The 22,874-nt window shown below is 49.8% G+C and overlaps 1 protein-coding gene across 1 annotated transcript in view; it reads right to left on the reverse strand.

The window, feature by feature from the left end:
* IGDCC3 (immunoglobulin superfamily DCC subclass member 3) overlaps positions 1–22,874 on the reverse strand; it is a gene marked incomplete at both ends in the record, with an annotated part of 96,537 nt that overhangs the window by 40,079 nt on the left and 33,584 nt on the right. The window lies entirely within an intron of this gene.

A 22,874-nucleotide genomic window follows, 5' to 3' on the forward strand; every position in this document is an offset into this window, starting at 1 on the left:
CACAAGGACTCCGGCATGCTGTTAGAGCTACATAAATAATACAGTAATTATTACTATTAATTAATTGGAAGGTGCTGCCTGTTGACTCTGCAATAAACATATTCGAAGCTAATAAGCATCCCAGTGGTTATTTAGCTCATGATTCATTTATAGTGCTGCATCCACAGGAAGATCTCACATTATCATACAAAATAAACTCCAAGAGAACCCCCTGCTCTGCCACCCCAGCTCGATAATACCCCTTTCCCCAGCAAGAAAGCCTCATCGCCTTTTACATGCATCAAGTATAATGAATGTACTTCTGCTAAGGAACAAGCTGCATATGTGTCAGGGCAGCTTAATCATTCATCTGCAAACTCCAGTTGGGCTCAGGCAGATGGGAGATGGCCATTAGCAATCATACATTAAATATGTGTTGCATTAACCCGCGCTGCTCTCACAACCACTGCTCTCAATCCGCTCACTGCAGGTTTGTTAAGCTGATGGAGCAACACAGAGCAAAGAGCTGGCCCTGCATGGCCATAGGGATGGGGAGGTTTCTGTAGCTGTGAGGATGGGATAAGGAGCAACACACACAGTGGGATGCACTGATTGGAGTAGGACCAGGAGGTGGCTGTGCCACGCTCCAGCAAGATGGGAACACACCAGCACAAGGAAAAAATCACGCAAAATGATAGCTTTCCCAAGATGAAAGCTAATGCAAATATCCTGGTAAGGGATGGAGCCCAGTGGTGGAATGGCAATTTATCCAATTCACACAGATCAAGCCTTGAAATGAGACTGCTCGTGGCGCAGAGCACTCAGCCATGAAGTGGAAGGAGCACAAAGGCTGCTGGAGGTTCTCCCACCCCAGTTGATTCCCTTTCCAAGCTGACAAGGGATGCTCCAAAAAATGAGGGATCCAGGGGTGCCTGTGGCAGGAGGGCTCAAGGGACCCTGCAGAACATTTCAAGGCTGCCATTCAGAGACCCAGGCCAGGGTGAGCATCTTGCAACCAAAGCGTATGGACTCGCACCAAGAAATAAATCCAAGAATGAATTAGAAGGACACAAACCTCTAAGAAAGAAAGAAAGGGGGGGGGGGGAAGCAGCAGAGATTCAGATGCCTGCAGGAAAACTCCTTTCAAATGTACAGATGCTCAGCGCTGAGGTTTTTCGGTGGCTGACAGGGTTGATAAGAGGAGGGAGGTGTGAATGAGAGCAGCCCCGGCACAGACTTCGCTCTGCTGGCTACAGAATTCATTGCCAATCCTTTATTTCACTAATATCACCTCTTACAGGTAAAACCGCAGCAATAACCTCCACTCTTAAAGACACTAGTATTAATATTTATCATGAATAAAACATGGGAAGTTATAAATAATTCAGTTATGAGGATGTTAAGTAAAATATTACTCTTCAACGACCCTATAATGTGGCTTTGAAGCACAGTTTTATGTTAAATGCCTAGGAAACACTGTGACCCTTGCCAAGACCAGCTGGTTTGCAGAAGATGCATTAAAAATTCATGCACTGAGCTACAAAATGCTACTTTTAAAACAGGTTTCTGAGTTTATTTACAGTTGCAGAGACAAAAGCTTTTGCGGCACCTCCTGTAAAACAGCAACAACACTCGAACACGTGTTGCTTACCTGCGATGCTGTTTTCAGCCTGCAGATAAATCCCTGAGTCTAAGGAGAGGAGAGGGATAGGAGCACAAGTGCTTTACAGAGCATTGCCTGGAGGGGCTAAATCTCTGCTGACCCACTTGAGATTTTTATGTACGTCCCAACTGACTGTAACAAACTCCTACAGCAGAGTCCTTGCTCCGCGCAGGGAAAGACAAACCAAAATGGGCTCACAGGAATGGATGGGCAATGGTCCCACAGGAGATGGGGAATGGTCCTAGCAGCCCTCCCATACTGCAGCCATGGGTGAACCTTATCTCGAAGATGCTGGTCAAGGCTAGATTCAGATGGAGCTGTCTACAACCACACTGACACATGAGGTAGAGGAGTGAGTCTTCATCTCTCTTTCCCCCACTCCGTATCACAGAGGACCTCAACCAGGGTGAGGGTGGATCACACGTAAGGCTCTTCCCTAAAGAGACCCCCATGCCTGGGAGCTCCCATCACCTAACCCTCACCAGGATGCAGCCTCCAAAGGCAAGTCCTACAGACACAGCACAGGTGAGCAGCAACTCATCCTCATCCATATTCACAGAGGATTCGTTCTGGCAAAAGACTTTGCTGGGTCTCCCCTAATCAAAGCACAAACACTGCCTCCATCCTAATGGGCCCTGTGAAAGGCCACAGGAATGGAAATGAAAATAGGTATTGAATGAAATTTTCTCTACTCTGTGAAAAACTAAATTGAAACCATTAGTGGCCAATCCTTTTTTGCTCAGTACAGCATTAGTGCTAAGCTGGAGATTGACCTAGATTTGATATAGAAAAAGAAAACATTAACTTGGTATGTCAGAGCAAATCCCAGGCCTGTTGGAATCATTAAAACACAAACATTATTATCAACTGCAGGTACAAGGAGAAGACTTGAAAGGTTCAGTGCCAAGCATGTGTTAGGAGAGTATTTAGGGAGTTCAGCTAGTCCTGCTTTTTGCTTTTACGTTACTTAGGAGGAGACAGATACCCAGGTTGGCTCTGACACACGAGGATGCTGGGGAGAAGCTGAGCATCACCACCACCACTGACACCAGGCAGCCCACAAGTGAGCCCCCTTCTCCACATTTCTGTCACTAACCTGTTAAATTCAGACCTCTTCCAATGAAGGCACGAAGTTAAAATGCCTCAAAGTTAACACACTACAAGGAGCAAGAGTTTAATGAGGACATGCTTCTAGTACCTGGGATCCTAGATGCCCCTACCAAGGAGGGCAGGCTTCGTTAGCTCCATTACAAGTGATCATGGTGAAGTGGGGGAGGCAAATGGTCTGCCCAATGCCACAGAACAAGCCATGGGCAGAGCCAATCCCTCCAAGACGGGTTCCATCCTGATGATGGTGACAGCTGCTGATTTTCATCCTGAATTTCCCAACTTCCTAATAAAACTGAATTTCCCATTGGTTTAGCAGAAGCCAGGGTCATTTTAAAACAGAATGAGCACCATGCCAATTAAACCCAAACCTAAACCACTGTAAAATCAGGTTGATAGCTCCAGCAGAACCAACCTGTGGTATCTATGAGATTTACTAAGCACCCACCCTCCTTGGCACCACAACTCCTTCCCAAACGCTTTCCCTGCAAGCCACCAGCCCCAAAGCACGCACAGGGATTAAATCTTCCATCCCCTCCTGGCTTAGGAGTCCTTCACCATTAAGTTAGCAACCTGATGGGGAATATTTGCAAAGAAGGTGGATATTTTCAGGAGGTGAAGGCTTTGCAGACACAGGTCCCTTCCACACTCTGCAAATGCAAGAGCTGCCTGCTAGAAAGAGCAGGCATAAAAGGTGGGGGGCGTATGGACACCACAAATCCCATCCTCTCCTCTCTTCCCCCTGCTTCCAAGCAGGGCCGTTTTCCCAAGTCTTTAAGGACACTGCCATGTCTCTCTTTTTAAAGATGCATTTTCAGACAGATAAAGAAGCCCCATCACAAGAGCCCGGTGGCGGCTCCAGCTGCAGAGCAGCCTCTGCGCCCGCGAGCCGGCCCTGCGTGTCTAATGCCGCTATTGTGCGAGGCTGTCGCTGCGCTGCCATGAGCCCAATTTTGAATGCAAGTCGCTTTGTGCATAGTGAAGCGTGAACAACAGCGCCGCCCATTTATCTATTTAATTCGCCAGGAGTAGCAGGAGCTGGGGCCTTCGCTCACATCTAAAGGGAAGAAAAATCGCCTTTCTCTCCGCTTTGGAAAGGGAGGGAAATATTAAAGACCGGCCATGCCTCTCCCAGCGCAGAGGCAAATCCTGCCCGCTAATCATAGGGCTGAAAATCCCAAATCTCTATGGTCCATGTTGGCCTTCAGATCTCAAAAGCAAATGGGCTGCAAGAGTCAGGAGAGTCTGAAGCAAGGAAGATGTTTTGGAGGAATGTAGCTCATTTGGGATGAGAGAGGGAGGAAGCCCCATCTCACCCTGTGCTGATGGAGAGGGAAAGAGGCTCAGTCCTGCATGCTTACCTGCAATGTTTGCAAACAAATGCTTACTCTTCTCTTGCTTTGGCTGTGGTTTTCTCCCCCCGGAGCAGGTACGACTGCTCAGAGCAGGATAGTTCAGGCTCTCCACCCTCTCTGTATTTTGCATCCTTCTGGACCGGTTGTTGTCACACTCAGTCAGAGCTGAGTGAAACAATTCAGACAGGGCTGAGAAGATGCCCCATCAGATGGACCTCTCTGGTTGAGGAACAACGTCTCCACCTGGTCTGGCTTTTCCTCCCCCTGCCCAAAGCTCCTGAGACGAGGATAAAAGGGAGACAACTGAGCTAACGCCTTGCAATGAGACACAGCAGCTGCCCATGAGAGAGAACATGCAATAGATACAAGAGGAGGGGGAAAAAAATAAGCTACTACCTCCTAACTCTGGGTCCACCAGGAGGCAAATCCCTGGCTGCTCTGAGACTATGGCTTCCCAATTTTCTGCATAACGTGAAATGACTGCAAGCCAAATCCAGCTCAGGTCACCTCCCTGCCACATGGCAACGAGTAGCACCCATGGCCTCTACTGATCCCTGATATACTGTTTGCTTTGGGGCCTTGAGAAGCAAGTGGAGAAAAGCACAGAACCCTACAGGGGCTGCTTCTGTGCAGGGATGATAAACATACCATGAAAGCAATGAAGTCGTCTCCACTGCAGACCAGGAGTCGAAGGGAACACGCTCAGGGGTCCCTGGTTGCTCTGCCCACCCTGCACAAGTGAAAGACCAGGGCTGGGAGGAGAAGGATGGGTTGCACCTGCAGGAACTTTATCGTGGTACCTGGGAAACCTTCACCCGCCTGTGCTGCAGCTCCACTCCTCTTCCTGAGGCTCCCTTGAAGGGGCACCCCATCACCAGCACACCCAGACTCTCCTGCTCAATCACAAGCACCTCCAAGCCCACCTCCCTAAGTCCTAAAGAACATTTCGTTTATTTATGGTATTGATTATAGCTCACTTATTGGAAAAGTAACTACACTGCCATCAGTTGTTGATGAAGGGGCACTCTCCCATGAGTGAGAAAGACTTTGTCTGGATAAATGCAGTCTCTGCACCATGCACAGAAACAAAGAGGGACCACACACCCCAAGGGCTGTTGCTTACTGAAATATCTCACAATTTCTATAAAGCTCACAAAGTGCTGTCCCTCTGGAGAGAGACTGTGCCCACACTGTCCCAGTACAGAATGCCAGTGGAGCATCCCCAATGTTTGACACACCACCACCCTTGCTATCTTGACCTGGGAGGATGGAGAATGCCAGGGGAGCTGCCTATGCCAGAGGATTACCCTTAAAATCAGCTGCTCTTTGCCATGCTCTCCCTGGTGCAGCTGCACTGCCCAAATGCTGCCTGCTCAGCTCCAGGACCTCCTGCAACGTGGCTGCAGCCAGAAATCATCCCAGCCTGGAAACAAGGAGCAGCGAGTCCCAGTGCGTCAGCACAAACACCCTCTCTGAAGCCCAGTGAGCAACCAGCCATCCAAGCATCCTCAAACCCTTCCCATAGACATATCAGTCATTTTACAGAGACAGGCACAGGGGACACAAAGTGACACCCATCATCACAACCCAAATCCAGCATCATCCCTCGAGTACCAATGGCACGCTCTGCCTATAAGGCAATGCTGCTCCTTATAAATCACTTTGAAAGACGCATCTGGGCAATCCCATGGACCAAATTTCTCACTTCCCTCCATGTTCAGAGCACATGGCAGCAGGCCATCATGTCCCCTGCTACACACAGCAGACAGCCCAAGGTGGTTATTCATCTTCCAGCACCCTCTTGGTTTGCAGGGGAATCGCCTAATAAACAGCCCCTTTAGCACTCTCAAATTGGTTTCAGGGCGAGAAGTTTCTGGTGAAGAAGGAGAGACCTTTATCAGGGAGTGCTATTGCAGTAATTTTTCAAGACAAAATTGCTCTCTGGCTCATGACAGCATTTAGTGTATCCTGAGGCGACCATTTGTGAAGCCAAACCTGTGGTCCTGCCGCCCTGCTCCTGGAGGGAAGGGGGAGCACTGAATGTCATAAACAACTCTTAATTTGCTTGGGTGGACTGCATATGGGGCTAGTGATTCTGCAGTGCAGGAGGAGGTTATCCATCACCATTACACTACCCAGAGGTACAGTCACCACGAAGGGCTCCTATATTTCTGTGGGGTGACTTCTTAAGAAACCACAGCGTTACATGAGACTCCCCCACCCCAAAACAGGGCTCCCCTCCAGCACCACAAGCTGCTCCCTCCTGTTGCATCCACAGCTCACCCTGCTTCGGCAATGGCTTCTCCAGGACCTCACTCCATCCCGGGCTTTCCTCCAAAGCACACGTTTGCTCTTTGCAAAATACCAGTGATTTCTCCTGCTCAAGTGCCTCTGCAGACCCCTGAAATAATGGGAGAATGAAGGACAAGCTGCCCCCCAACCCTCCGGGAGAGGCTGGCTCAGTGAGGGCAAAGCAAAGCATGCAGCACGCTGCCAGCAGGCTGGGCTCTCCTGCCAGATTCCCATCCGGAGCTCCTCGTGTTTTTCCTACTCTGACACACACAATTAAGACAAATTACATAGTTCCCATTTTGATTTGTTGTACAATAACAATGTTTTCCATCCCTTTCCCAAATATTGATGGAGATGGTATAAGAGGAAGCTCCCACACAGCTGGTTTGGCCCTGGACCACTTTGTTTGCAGCCAACTCCTCCCGATAGCGAGCACGGACGAGCAATCCTGCTTTTCATCAGCTCGGAGAGGCACGGAGCCACCAGAGCAGGAGGCGTGATCCTGCCCCTCCACAGCCCTGCAGCATCTCTAGGTAGAAACACCCCTTCTCAGAGCTCCTGCGCTGCAAACCTTCAACCACCCAAAGGTTTTTGTGTTCACTTCAGCATCTCTGGAGGAATCCCAAAAGGTGAAGGGAAAGGCAGCTTCTCATCACGGCTGCCCATGACACGCCGTCAGCGCCGCGCTCAGACAGGAGCTGTCCTGATTTACAGGCTAATGAATGTTAAATGAGATGCAGGTTTTAATTTTTTGTTGTCAGCTCCCATTCTTCTGCTCGCAATCACACCAATAATAGCTCCAAACCCCCAGCATCTGTTTTTACCAGCTCTCCTGTAATTAGTTTACTAATGTATTTCACTGCGCCTTTGTTACGTGCAGAGAACTACTTCATTCCCAGCTATCAAGAGATAGCGCACTTCAGTCTATAAGGAGTTTGGCCTTTGTTCCCTCGTGGTTATTCACATGGGGGAAGATGGCTCAGTGAATGATAAGCCTTTCTATCACTACACATTCTCCATTTAATGTCTTTATACTGGCTCATTAATTACCACAGAAAACTCCTTTCCGAATGGAACCTGTGATTTATAGAAGATTTGGGCAAGGTGCCATTTTTATCAGGATGACAGCAAACAGCACAGTGCTGGTGATTCACTCTTCACTCTCCTTCCTGCTGCTGCAGGGTCAACCCTGCTGTGGTTGAGTTTTGCCTGTGCAAGTGCTTGGCGCTGCTCCTGCACAGCTGGGATGACCAAGGCCATAGAAAACAGAGCTACAGCCCATTCTGCCTGTATATCACAGTGCCCGCCGTGTGGACTGAGGTATTCCCTTGGGCAGTGGCTCGATGAGTGCCTGGAGGAGGTGGGACTGCCTCTGCGATGATGCCCTGCATCTCTTTATCAAATCTGGTGGCCCAAGGTGTTGCAGTGCATACAAAGAACTTGGCACTTGGCAAAAACCCAAGCACAGAAGAGAGAGACTCAGACTTTGGTTAAAAGCGGTGGGCAGTCACACAATGGACTCCGTGATACCCAGATGTACCTCTCGACAATGTCCCATGCCACAGTCCAACAGCTTTGAGCCTCAGTAGTATCACAGAATCCCAGACTGGTTTTGGTTGGAAGTGGCCTTAAAGCTCACCCAGCTCCAACCCTTGCCACGGGCAGGGACCCCCTTCCACTGGAGCAGGTTGCTCCAAGCCCCTGTGTCCAACCTGGCCTTGAACACTGCCAGGGATGGGGCAGCCACAGCTTCTCTGGGCACCCTGTGCCAGCGCCTCAGCACCCTCACAGGGAAGAGCTTCTGCCTAAGAGCTCATCTCAGTCTCTCCTCTGGCAGGTTAAAGCCATTCCCCTTGGCCTGTCCCTACAGGCCCTTGTCCCAAGCCCCTCTCCAGGTTTCCTGCAGCCCCTTTAGGCACTGGAGCTGCTCTAAGGTTTCCCCTTAAGGAGCCTTCTCTTCTCCAGGCTGAACCAGCCCAGCTCTCTCAGCCTGTCCCTCAGATTCTAAACCATTAAGGACTTGCAAACCTCCCAGCAGCACAGGGAAGAGCTGTGCAAAGACACAAGGTAAAGGCTCCCTGTAGACCCGAGGCAGGAAGAGCACAGAAGGAAGGCGCTGCCCTGCCCTGGAGAGGGGGTGCTGTGAACAACGCGCGCTCTGTCCAACAGAAATTAACTCTAAATCCTTCAGAACAGTGTGTCTTTCACCACGTCCATGTTCTGCACTGAGCATGATAAACTGCCCCCTTCTTTACCACGGAATGAAATGGAGGTGGAATCAGTGCACGCGGTGTCTGAAGATGGTATTCAGCTGGAAAAACAACCCCCAAAAGGCTGATTTCCATCACCTGATGCAGAGGATCCGCCTCACACCATTGCAAGGGAAATACTCAGCATACCCTGTGCATACGGGGAGGGGAGAGGAGATGCCAAAGGACCTGAGCACAGATGAAGAGCAAGTCAGGCACAGAATTACCATTACAAAGGACTGCTCTAGACCATGGAATCCGCTATAGAAAGCTCCTTTCTGCTCATTTTAACTCTGAATTTCACTGAAATGCAGGTGATTTTTCAAAATCCTGAGTGCTCCTCTGCTCCCATCCCTTGATGGTGAACACAGACATTGCCTGATCCAGACTAAAGGTGATAACATTAAAGACGTAGAAAGGACTGAACCGCTGTGACAGTGAGAAAATCCAGCTTCCTCAAGGTCTGCTCTCCCTCCTGGCAGCGGCTAAGCCATTAGCTGTCATCTCATCCCTGTGGCTGCCTTACATATAGAAATTCCTGTTTGCTCCTTGGCAATAGCAACAGCTTCCTATTTTGCTGGCAGCAATCCAGGGGAAATTCAAGCTGAATTACAGCCATTCTTCAGAAAATAGGCCAAACCCACGGCAGCAGGACACACGACCGCAGACGGAGCGCTCTCCTCTCTGCTATTTATGCCGCGGCGAGGAGCCCCCGTGGCTGAAAATAGCTTATCTCTGGAAGTCCCCCTTCCCATTCCCGGCTGCCAGCCAAACTATTCCCACCTCAAAGGGAAAGTTCAGAGCTCCGGTGCATCAGCCCCACTGTACAGGATGTGTGGTTTGATGCTTTCACTGATTTCTCTCCGGGAGCTCGGTGGAGATGGGGATTGTGTTTCTGTGCGAGAGCCAAAGAGCGTTAACTCCTTTCCTGCGCCTCCGCTGGGATGGATGCACTTGGGGTTGTACCCCAGCATCGCCTGTCGGTGTGTGCACAGGAGCGTGTGGACATGTGCAAGAACAAGAAAGAAAGATGGGAGAGACTTTTCAGCAGGTCCTGTTGCGATAGGAGGAGGGATGATGGTTTTAAACTAGAAGAGGGAGATTCAGGCTTGATAGGAGGAAGAAATTCTTTATGATGAGGGTGGTAAAACCCTGGCACAGGTTGCCCAGAGAGGTGGTGGATGCCCCATCCCTGGAGACATTCAAGGCCAGGCTGGATGTGGTTCTGGGCAACCTGAGCCAGAGATGTCTCTGCTCATTGCAGAGCGGTTGGACTAAATGACCTTTGAAAGTCCCTTCCAACCCAAACTGTTCAATGATTCTATATACATGTATGACACAGCACGAGTGGTAACATGGCCTGGACCGCCTGAGCCACAGTCCCTCCAAACACCCATTCCCACAACAAGGTGAGAGCTTACATTGCTCTTAGGGTCCATGTGAAGCAGCCACTCCATCCGGAAGCACATCTGCACCCACCACGAGTCTCCTCTCCTCCCCACATATCCCACAGTGCCCCTGAATATGACTGGGAGACACAGCACCATCCCGAATCATGTGGACAGACAAACACAAGTGAGGACATGGGAAAATGAATGGTCATACAGAGGAAGGAAGTGATGGCAGTTACAAATCTCGCCATCTTTATCTTCCTTGCTATCACCAGACCATCACTGAACCCAAGGAGCATGGATGCTTTCCAGAGAAAACAGCTCTCCAGGGAGGACTGGCTTCTTGTTGATAAGAAGCAGGGAGGCTTATCTGCCAAACCCACAGCAACACCTCACCCCGGGCCCACTTTATCAAATTGAACTCATTGCCTTCGAGGACTCTTTAAAAGAGGTGGCAGAAGAAGAGTGGAGAGGCAAGGAGGCAACTCGCCCATTGCGCTGCTGTGCTGCTCCAGGCTCAGGGCTTCCTTACTGACACATGCTGGTGGGACAACACTGCCCGTGAAAGCATCACCAGCACCAGAACACCCCAGGGTATCACGCCAAGGAAGAAAACCAACAGAAAGAGGAGATGCAGTTTATTGCACCTACAGTCACACCATGGAGGTCTGCGCTCACTGGGTGTGTTTCCTGCATGTGAGATGGTGTACAACAGCAGGTTTCTATATGGTAGAAAAATAACCTCCCCATGCCTATGGGAGAGCGATGTACTGGTGATCTACCATCATCCAATATCCAATATAGTATCTTCCATAAGCATCTATCGCTGGCAAAGAGAAATAACCAAGTCCTTTCTATGGGGAATTTTAACATAAGCAGCCAAGCAAAGCCAGGTTTCAGCTCTGAACATTTTGCTAAGGCATTCCAGATATGTAATTCAGATATTTACATCTTTTTGCCCTTTTATCACAGATCAAACACCCATCACCTCAGGTACTGTCTCTCCTCTCTTCTCAAACACCTTTGCTGCCGTTGATGGGAACACGATATGCAGAGGAGCCCTGGGTAACATGAGGCGAGAGCAGTGAGTGAGGCTCAGGAAGCCTTTAAAGAGAGTAATTCCCAAGGGATGCTCACAGACAGGATAACTATTAGCTCACAGGGCTACAAGGAGGAGCTCTATTGATTTGTTGGGAGGAGAAGAGATGGGAAGAACCTGTGGTATTTCCTGCTGTGGAATCTGCTAACACTTTACCCAATGTTTGTGCTGCTTTATGTGTTTGTGCATCGTGAAAGTCATTTGGGTGGGTTGGGGCAGGCCATTTCCCTGTGCTCCCCACACATGCTTCCAAACACCCCCTGGGAGCTAAAAATCAGCATCAGGGACAAAGACAAGGGGAGATCCTGAAAAGAAACCCAGCACCCAATGGCCAGCCTGGAGGAGGGCTCAGCACCACAGCTGCTGCTGAAGGAACAAGAGCCAGAAGAAAGGGTGGATGTTGAAGCAGCCGCTCAGTCCAAATTTAAGTATCAATATTTGCCTTCAAAAGCTCTCAGTGATAGCAGAGCCAAACAAACCTGCAACTGCCCAGCTCTGATGCAGAGGAGGGACACAGCCACATCCCTTCTGCAAATGGTCCCCAGCTTTGCTGCGTGGGTGCACCTGTGGGACAGGGCGATCCTATCCCCATCCCTGCTCATGCGTTTGCTGTCCCCATTCACTTCCCCGAAGCGTTCCCCATCCAGATGCCAGGATTAACAACATTTACCCACCTAAGCTCCCCATCATCATGAGATTTCATTTCAGCTGAAGACTGTTAAAGGTTTGGGATGCACAAAGGAGCGTGGAAACCTCCCTGGGCTGGAGTGATGCTAAATGTCAAGGACCGGCAGCACTGCAGGAGGGATGTGGGTTTTAGGGAGCAGACAGAGGTCAAATGTTGTGCCTGAGCAGTGGGATTGCAGGGGGACATTTTAACTGACATTGAGCTCTGAGCTTGAGCTTTGCCCCAGTGTTTGCAGCCCACTGGGGAAATCAGAGCTGAAGCCCCATAAGCCTGATTTTCTGGGGGCCTCCACAGGGATGTTCAGCCTGTACCAAGCCTGAGGAGTGAGTGCTCCCTCTCCTGAAATGTGCATCTTCATCAGAAGAAACACTTGCACGCCAAATAGGCATCTCTCTGTATTAACAAAAGAGATGAAAGCTCAGTAACAAATTGTAGCCCAGACTGTTAGAGACCTGAAAAACTGCTGGGACACCCGAAATATCCAAGATGGCCATTAAACCTACCCTAACAAAACCTTGTGGCACATAATGGACCCCCGGGAGACCCACTCTGATACCCTAATAACTTGTTTATACCACCAAATCATCCAAGCAGAGATTTCAGGTGGGTGTGATGCACATGGGACTGCACCCCCCACATGCACATTCAGGTGGGGAATAAAAAGTGGGAAATAGCAAAGCCCGTAAGATACCCGCGTGGGACAAGGCAGGAGCATCCTCATGGAAAACATCCCCAGCAGTTTCACACCGTGCAATGAAATAAATACATAAACAGAGCTGCAGGAATTAGCTGTGAGGGTGACAGCAGTGAAGGAAAATAAAAGCAGAAGGGGAGGGGGGAAGAACAAACCATCCAGCCCAGCTTGCTTTTGTGCTCTCGCACAATGGGGCACGTCAGCTCTGGAGCCTCCACAAGCCATCACCCGCCATCTGGCACCGGGCTGGACCACTAATGGGAGGCCCTGGTGCCCCAGCTGACTCCCAGAGCCACGGGGGAAATCAGGCTGATGAGCTCCCCACATTAAACCATTGACATGAATGCAGATGCGTGGCCCACGCATGAGAAATGTGGCTGGAGAACAGCAGCAGAGAGTGTGCCACGAACCCTGGAGCTCCAGCCCAGCCATTGTAGTAAGTGGGACCAGGGTGAGTGTGAGCCACCTCTGCTTGTTTGGAAGATGAATTATTGGCGATGGGCTCTGGAAATGCAGCTCTTTCCACCAAGCCTGGCTTGACTGTGGGATGCACAAAGCCACTGGCCAGATGCACATGCTGCAGCAGCAGGGACAGCCCAGATTAACACTGCTCTCAAACACCGCCTCATTAACTAATGCTCCTGTAATGCCTTAATGGAGCACATCAGTCAGGAAATTACTGTGCAAGGGGATGGAGATGTTGATATGAGCGCTCGGGGCCAGGCTCAACAGCAGCACCTCTGCACTTCCCAGCAGGAGCAACCCCGTTGCTTTGGCAGGTTGGACCCCAGGGGACTCACTGTCCCAAAGGAACATTTACTGCCATGAGTATCTGATTTCCCTAAGCTCTCTGGTACTGAATAAGGGTGCTACTGGCACTGAATCACAAGGGAAAATCCAGTGCTGTCCTGGTGTTGCAAAGGGCTGGCTGAGCACCTTTAAGGTCCAGCTCCAACCCTTTCCCTTGCCAGCCGCTGCATGAGGAGCAAGAAGAGAACAAGCCGCAGACAACGGAGGATGCACAATGCTTCCAAGGCATGGAAATGCATCCTGGAGAGCCCATGAGACACGCAATCCCACCTCTTCCCCTGCTCATAACATGGCAGTGAGCTCTGCAGCCAGTGCAGAGACATGTGCCTCCAAAAGTTCCAGGGTGCTCCCTTGGGGGTGGCTGGGTGCACTGATCGGTATCTAATGCTGTTTCTGTGGCTTAAGTTGCAGGACAGGGCTTCCTGCAGGCACCTGGCAAAAAGATCTGTCCCCTCCAGCTGGGCACAAACAGAAAAGTCAACCTTCAGGAAGAGATTTGGCCTCTCTCCTCCATCACCAGCTTCAGAGAACTGATGGGAACCCAGCTCCTCAGTGGCACGAACCAGGGATCAGAGGCAGTGGGGTTAATTCAGACACAGGCAAAGAAGAGCCCGGGAGGATCAAAGGAGCATCCCACAGTGCAGCACACCAGACAGCTCGCACTGCTGTGGTTTCCCCCCTGCCTGCCCACAAACACTGCCTCGCACCCCAGCATGGCAGAGACAAATGATGCCCTTGCTGGCTTTCTGCATGCCTTTGCTGTGCCTGTAAGCCTGCTTATCACCAGTGCCCAAACCCCAGCCATATACCTCCCCAGGGTGAACTCAAGAGACCTGCAGGGGATCACTACAACACACCTCAGGCCAAAGAACACCCAAATCTTTCACAACTGAGGCACATTTCAGCATCCCTCGGATGCTGCTGTTGCATAGCCCAGGGTACCTCTCAGGGTGACGGCGGTACCCTGCAACAAGCAGGTATTTGGGGATCCATCCCTGTTGCTAACAGCTTCCAGCACCAAGGGTAAACCCAGAGCCTTTCTACTGACTTTGGATTCATAACCTACTCCCACAGATGGAAAACTTTATTCCCAAATGCCCAAAGCCCCACACAGCAGCAGCTCGAGTGACTACAGCCTCTGTGCTGTGGAGCTGCTATCATTTGCAGGGAGGCAGAAACACCCCATTTTACCTAAAGAGGAGGGTGGTAGCACATGGTAAGTGTAGGTTAAACTCAGCCCCAGGGGCAGTGCTGTAGCTCTTACACAGCTCACACCACCTCCAAACTGTGTTTCAGGTCTGTAACATCCCGTGAGAAGAGAAGCAGAATTTTTGCTGGGGTAGAACAGCAGAAAACCCCTCCATGTAATTCATTTACCTCCAAATTCCAGCCGGCTGAAATAATCAGTTGGTAAACACAAAGCGCCATTGGGATAACAGCTGAGCAGAGGCTTCTATTAAACAAGCGTCTTCAGATGAACATATCACTCATCTAAAAGGCATCACCATTCATTCATGCTCAATAAAACACAAAATGGTTACAGATAGAGCTGATGGAAAATGAGAGAGGGAAATGGAAGTAAAAGTAAAGCTGCCAGGCAGGAAACAGCGCAAGGAGAAGAAACAGTGACATGCCATGAAGAGGCTGATTTAGCATTCTGCTTTAGGAGGAATCTCAAAAGCAGGGTTTAATATCTGATACAACTTCACTGCTGGTTGCCACGCTGCCTGACGGAAGCACAGAAGGGGACTAATAGCCCTGGTGTACGACATGATAAAACAGTTTAAGCCTCATAGCTTGACTTGCACTTGCCACTTTTAAGGCCGTTTTACGGTTCAGTGCTATCACTCAGCGTCCTGCCCACAGCCCCTGAGCATACAGAAGCTCTCACCTACCCACCAGGCAGGCAGCTCTCCCCAAGGCTGAGTTATTCCACCCTGCAGCTTGTCACAGCTGAATGTCTGCACTTGGCTGCATTGCTGCAAGGAAATGCAAGGGGCTGAGTGCAGGAGCCCAGGCTCACGGCTCTCCTCTTCTTCCTTCACATCTGGCTCCTCTGGGCTCTCCAGCACCCGGCTCACTATAACAGGACCCATTCAAAGCCCCCCATCATGCAGACTCTCCATCCAACTGGCTGGATGCCGCTGACTTGGCATTAATGAGAGACATAGGGGCTCAGGTTCAAATATATTTCTGCTTTATAGATGATTTGCCAATCTAATAAAGAGACAAAACGTAATCTGCCTTTTCCTCTCTTATTTCCCAAGGAACAATAAGGCTGGAAACAGCTTTCTGCTTCACTAATAAAACTTTTATAACTCACTTCCCTGACAGTCCCTGAGCAAGGGCCCTTTTCCCAATCAGAAGCCTGGGATAAGCTGGGGAAGGAGCGGTGCAATCTGCAGTCACAGCCTGTCCCAGCTCAGGTGGCAGCGTCAAACGGAGTCATGCTTGGATGCAGGCTGCAAAGCTACTCCCCTTTGCCCACTGCCCAGGGATCGCCCTTGCCAGCCAACACATGCAGAAGGCTTTTTGACCAGAGCACAGCAGAAGTCACACTGCCAACTTTTAAAAGCTATGTGGCCGCTCCAGGGGAAAAAAAATAAGGGCAACTGAAAAATAAAGGCAGCTAAGATGGGGTTTGCTGCCTTTATCTGATACTTGAATGATTGTTTGATTTTGGAGGGTTTTTTTGCAGTGGTCCGGTACCAGTTTTATCTCCTGGCAGCCATCCTGCCATTTCCAGTTTGATTATACATTAGTGGAAGAGACAAAAGCCAGGTACATTTGGCCATGGGATGGACAGGGCTACCCACACAGCCCTGAGTACCACTGCAGGTCGGAGTGCAGCCTGCAGCTGCACTGCCATGCTGGGCAAGCTGCTCTGGTACCAGCCAGCCAGCAGCAGCAGGGCTCTTTTGACCCATATCCCTGCATTCCCAGGATTGCCAAACTGGTATAGGTGCATGGGCAAAACTGTTGAGGCTACAAAGCAGGCTAAAGAAACCTCGAGGCAGAAGGTAACAGCAATCTTTCTAAAAAGCAGAGTCTTCAGCACAACAAATGAACCCAACAGGTATCAGTATGTCCACACTGTACTTCCAGCTGGAAGAAGGAGGAATAAGCACAAAACAGGCTGTCTGCAAGCGATAATCTTTCTTGTGGTCTTCCCCATGATGCTGCCCAACACAGAGCAGTAATACCTTCTAAAGAATCCCTCCCCACGTGGGAGACAAACCCACATCACAGCTCTGGGGCTGGGCTAAGTGAGAAAGGACAAGGTTAGCTAAGGCAGATAATCATCACAGCGTCCTAATGAGGAGGATGGAGAGGAAGAACACAGAGGAGGAAAAAGATATCCAAAGCAAAATGCCTTAACCACTCCAGAGCAGCCTTCCTCGATGGTTTGCCACTGCCTCTATCCACACATGGGTATCTTTCAAGGCTGTTTCTAAACCCAGGAAACCTCTCCTGGCCACAAGCACAGGGTCAGGAGGGGAAAGAAAAGTGGAAGAAAGCTACTGAGAAGCAGAGCAGGAAACCTATTTTCTTTAAATCACATAAATCAAGCCATGGAAAAGACCTCATGCCCCAGAAACGCAAGGCCAGGTTACTCATACGTGCAATCATAAACGCCAGGAAGGAGAAGTCCTTCCTTTCTTCCTGCAAAATGGGTTTTTTATGTCAGGAATGGTTTTAATTAGCGTGCCCAAAGCTTGTGAGCATCTCTGGGAGCTGAGAACCCTGCTGTGTTAATGGTCTCAGAGAAAGCTGAGCACCCCAGCAGGATTCATCCCGGCTCCTGGGGACAGCTCATCCCTCTGGCTCCACATCGGAGAGCCAGCAGGAAAACAGAGCACGGGGTAGGCATCCACATCATGCGAGATGGGCAGGTTTCCAAAGGCCCTCATCATTTCCTGGGAGAACAGAGAACTTCAGGTACGGCTCTGAGCAACACCAGCCTTTCCTTCTGCTTCTGAAAGCTCTGCAGAGCTCAGCACCAAGCCCCGAGCAGGCATTTCACCAAGTGCTGCATCAGGCTGGAGCTTCCCACAAGTGCCTGAACACTGCTGAGAGCTCCAAAAGCAAACCCTGGTTACAGATCCAACCGAGCACACCTCCCCAAGCCATCTGCAGGGTGCGAATATGACACACGTGCATTTTGCATTGGGCCTGGACCACAACTTTGCTCAGATCCTGGCTTGATGCACAGCAAACAGCTGGGGAAAAGCTCCTTTTGGAGATATCATCACCCTTTGCCTCTACTTCTTTAGCCCAAGCCATGGTAGTAACCGCTCAATAAAGCAGAGTCTTGTTTAGAACAGCACACACCACCTCCCTCTATATTAAAAGAGCAACCTGACCTCAATAAAGTATAAAACAATTAACTTACTAATTAGTCAACAAATAACTGTTTCACCCAAGTAGATAGTAAGCTGTTAGGAAATCTATTAGCATTTCCACTGTAATTTCATGCTTTGCTGATGATGAATAAAACAAGGCTGAATGGGACCTATTCATGTATAGAGCACAATGCCCAGTAGCTATAAGATAGCTAGTGGGAAACTTCCTCAAAAGAGCCAAATACTGGGACCAGAACCACCGGATGGATGGTGTCACCGACACCACGGCAGCACTGAAACCTGGCAGGGATAGTGTGCATGGCCAAAGGGAAGAGCAGAGGCTGAGAAGCTGGTAAGGAGGAAGCAAGCTCTGCCTGCACTTCCCATCCAGCACAATGCTGGATCAGTGAAATACTTGCCCAGAGAAGCTGTGGCTGCCCCATCCCTGGCAGTGTTCAAGGCCAGGTTGGACACAGGGGCTTGGAGCAAGCTGCTCTAGTGGAAGGTGTCCCTGCCCGTGGCAGGCGGTTGGAACTGGATGAGCTTTAAGATCCAACCCAAACCATTCTGTGATTCTATGATATTCTGCAGCCTTAGCCAGGCCTCCCCATCCAAACAAGGGCTGCTGTTTGGTTGCATTTAACCATTTGATCCACCCCAAACCCAACCTCCTGCTTAGCATCACCTTGTGATTCCTGGAGAGCTTGTAGCACAACACACCCGTTCAGAAGCAGATCAACACATGCAGCTGCCTGCAGTGTGCTTGATTCCACCCGCATAACCTACACCCATGAAGCACAGCCCCTGCCTTCCCTTTATCCCAGCTTACGCCGGCTTTGGAGGAAATTTGCATGGTAAAACAATTAGCTGTGAAACATTACATGCCTTATCTCAATGATATTACATAATTGGATTTGCAACATATACAGATAATGAAAGCCAGAGCTTCCAGCAGCCAGAAATAGAAATCATACGCTGGATTCTCTGCAGTTAAAGTTGGGGATATTTTAAGAGACCCCAGCAAATACGCTGTTTATATTGAGAAATCAAATCGTGTTATTAGGCCCTCCATTTATCTAGTAAAATCTTTTAAAAGCTCATAAACTCGTTACTTTATTAGTTCAGACTTATTATATGTATTTGAAGCAATACTCTGAGGTATTGTTAAGCTACTGCAGGCAAGGGTTACAGGTCTTATGTATTTTCCTTTTGGTGGTACCAGATGTGTTGGAAGCGGTGGCTGTGCTTGTTGGGAAGCTCACTGCTCGCAGCAAGCCCAAGCAAACTTCTGCTCACCCGAGACCTCCAGCACATTTAGCACATGGGCAGCTTTGCTTTTTCCCTCCAACCCATCCTTCCCCAGGAGGAAAAACCACCTGAAAGCTGAGTGCAAACACAAGCTCCTGCTCTGCATCACCAGAGCACCCACAGAGAGCGTGCAGGATCCCAGTGCAAAGTGTGTACGAGGGAGCTGTTTACAGAGCTGCTCTCGCAGCAATTCATCTCCATCATCCTCTTGGATTCAGAAGATCTATGCAAATAGCTTAATGTGTTAATTTCCATATTTGATGAATATGCATTGTCATGCCCATAGAAGTGACAGCAAACATCCTAATTACCAGCACACAAGCCTGATGGGGCTGTAGGATGGAAAGAGCTTGTGAAGCAGAGCTGTGCCCTGTCTCTGGCTGAGTTACACCAAACACTGCTGCATCCATTGCCTGGCTGCTCCCCCTCATCTCAGCACCCAGCTTCTCCATCACCTCCCATGTGCATCAGGGTCCTCAGCTTTCGTAGGGGAAGGTCAAAGAGCATCTGACCCCAGAAGCCTCCCAGTATTGCCAACACATGTGCTTTGATCTCCAGCCTTGCAGAGGCTGGCGCTACTCCCCAGCCCCACTTGCAGGGATCTGCAGGAGGATCTCAGCTTGGTTTGGAATACACAAACCAACCCCCGGTAGCTGCAGAGAAAAGCCTTGACAGGGGACCCCAAAGTATCCTCAAGGATCAGAGTACAAATTCACAGAACCCCAAAATGAGGGAGATTTTCTTCTCCTTTAACTCCTTTAATCTTGTTTTTAACTCAACTCTCCAGATTTTTAGGGGTTGGATCTGATTCAGAAAAGCTTTAAAGCTATCCAAAGCAGAGTGTATAAACACAAGAGCATGGAGCCCCCAATATCAGCACTCCTACCAAGCCAAAATCATGCTCTAGAGTCTCCGAGAGACATTCAGGACCCCACTAAATCATTTTAGGCAGCACTACTCCAAGGGGGCTACACTTAAAAGCCGCTCTAAGTGCTTCAGACCATCATTCCTAAAGGTCATACCCCCATTCCGCAACCACACACTGAATCGGGCAGGCTACAGGGTAAAAGGCATTGGCAATGTGGCTTTCCCAAGTCTGCCTCCTCCATCCCAACGCTCTCCCTGTGCTCCTTCCTCCCGCAGCAGCTGTGCACCAGGTGAGCCATCCCGCAGGGAGGCTGGGCAAGGGGCTCGCAGGCCCCCCGTGACCCGGCGGCTCCTCTCCCTCCTCCCCGGTGCCTGCCTGCCTTTGAAGCCTGGCTAATGACAAAATGACATCCTGCTCCCTCCGCCTCCCCCTGCCTGCTAACGGGGCCCCTCGCCTGACCTTAAGGTGTGATGGCTCCTCAGGTTCAAAGCAGGGAGAGGAAACTCGGAGCTGAGCCCCAGCTGGTTGTGGCAGTGCTGCATTCAGTGGAGGGGTTCAGCTCTCCCCTCCAACGGGCTGCCTGGATGAGGGGAAAATGGCCATTTCGCAGCCCCAGGGGCAGCTGCTCTAATGGCCGTGGCAAACCACCACGTCTTCCCTTGCACTGCAGCCCCGAGAGCCTCAGGAGAAGGATGCTTCTCTCTGCCAGCTGAAATGTTCTGCACGTTCAACTCATTCAATTCCCACTGCACTGGGAGTTTTTACCTGGAAATCCAGCCCTCTCCCACCGGAGTCTAAATACTTTATAAGGTCTAATTACTGATGTAGATGGGGCAGTGATCACTCCTCAGCAGTATTTCAAAGAGGGATCAGATGAAAGCTATTTCCTGTCATTAAACCGGGTTCCCCTTACCTGCTTCTCAGCTCAGACACTGGCAAAGACACACCAGACTATTTCCTACCTCCTCTTGAAAAACCCTCCACAAAACTTCAACAAAGCCCTCCCAAGCAGACAGGGAAATTGTTTTTAATCTCTCCCTCTGCAGTTTACTATCAGCCATCAGTCACCACAAGCTCAGATTTATTTAGTGGGACGTACAGCATGAACAAGCAACCATCTACTATTAGAAGCTGGGGATACAAAAACTCCATCACTGGCGGCTGCAACCACGTAAAGGCCATTAAGGGAGCTTGTCTGCCTAAATGCACATAATCAGCAAATTTATGGCCTGTTTCTTCTGTTCAGTGAGGAATCTGTGGAGGCAACAAAGATGTGTGATGCTGACAGCTTACAGGCAGGGCTGGTGTTCAAGCGCAGAAATACAGCCTGCCCCAACCCTGCAACAGTTCGGTGCTCGAACGTGCCATGCATCTCCTGACAGCTCCATCCCCAAAGCTGCCCACTTCAATTTAATTGATTCCCCCAAGGGCTTTGGCACGGGTTTTATAGTGCATAACTAATACTGATAAGCAGGCATGATAAGGTAGTGTTATTACCCAACTAATGGGTCACTTCATCCACAAATACTTTCTAATTTAATTGAAAACAGGAACACGAGCTACAAGCAGACAAAACCTCCAGTGTCATCCGCACCAGCATTCCCAGCAGTTAGTTTGCTCTCTTCCCAACTTCAGTAGGTGGGGAACCACAGCACAAAACTGTGTTTTGTGGCTATGGATTCACAGCTGAAGATCTCTGGATTCAATTCAGCCATGCAGCGAGGAAGTGCAGCTCCCAGGAACTTCAAAGAGAATTGCATCCATCACTTTCAGCAGGGCTGAACTGGCCTTTGCTTATACCTACCTCCCTAGGTCTGCCCTGGAAAGGAAATTCCTGGAATAACTTTCATGTGCTTAACCCTTCGGAAATGGTAGGCATTAATAAAGCCCCTCCTCAGCATCCGCTTGCCTGGCAGAGGTTGGAGGCCATCCGTGTCTGATCAGCAAAGATGTTTGCCGGTCATTAGCTGAAAAACTCACCTCCACATTTCCATTCTGCTGGAAAAGAGTGCATTTCCAGTCTCTCCCAAGGAAATTCCTGAAGAGCACAGCTACCATTACACAAATTGCTTCAATGAGAGCCTGGCCTCCTTTAATAACAGCTATGGGACGAGGGAGAAATATCAGGTGAACTTCTCAGTTACTGGGGTACTGGAGGAAAACACAGTGACTTCTAATGCATAGAGAATAAAGTATTTTCTCAGCTTTTATCCATTTTCAGCTGATCTAGTGCTAACCCTCCTGCTCAGAGGGATTTCTGCCATTCTCACTGATGCTGTGCTCGGTACCACGAGGTGCGACCACACTGCAGTGCTCTTGCTTGGCTCACGCTTGGAAATCAGACCAACACCTATGGCTGGAGCTGAGAATTACTGAAGTATTAGTGATTACATCTCCCCCTTGTGCCTGCAAACGCTGTGAGAAGCTACAAGTCCTGCCACTGTTTAACACCACAAGTTTTCTTTAACTGGGAGAGACAGACCTTAGAGCAAAAGTGAGCCCAGTTCAGCAGCGGAGGGCAAGGGCTCGATGCGCTCTGTGTACCAGAGCATCGCTTGTGCTGGGGGTGGGCACCTAAGAGGGCTCACAGCATCCAAGCACACCTCATCCCTCCCAAAACACTGGGTTTTGCAAAGCTTTGAAAAGAAAATGCTTCCCAGCCTGCCCATGAGTGCATTTCCCTTCATTAGCACTAAGATCAACAATTTAGCAGGAGGCAGCTAGGGGATAGCAAGACCAATCCAAACAGTTTTACTTAAATTCCATCTAAATGAGCCCAGTTTTCTGGGCTTTTAGCAATGGAGGGATAATGTATGCCTATTAAAGAGCATGTCAAAGCCCCAGTCACACAGTCTGGGCATTCAGTTAAAGCAAAGGTCACAGATCTGTGCCCTGGGGCCAGGGGGGAAAGGCTCAGAGGAAGAGGAGTGGCCATCTGGTCCCCCCCACTTATGCAGAGGTCACTGCTTTCTGTCACCCCCCCTGTGGCCTCTGACTTCTAGGACTCAAAGAGGGGGAAAGAAAAAAA

Source organism: Psittacula echo (genome assembly GCF_963264785.1).
Source record: "Psittacula echo genome assembly, chromosome: 10".
In the NCBI taxonomy this organism is placed as follows: domain Eukaryota; kingdom Metazoa; phylum Chordata; class Aves; order Psittaciformes; family Psittacidae; genus Psittacula; species Psittacula echo.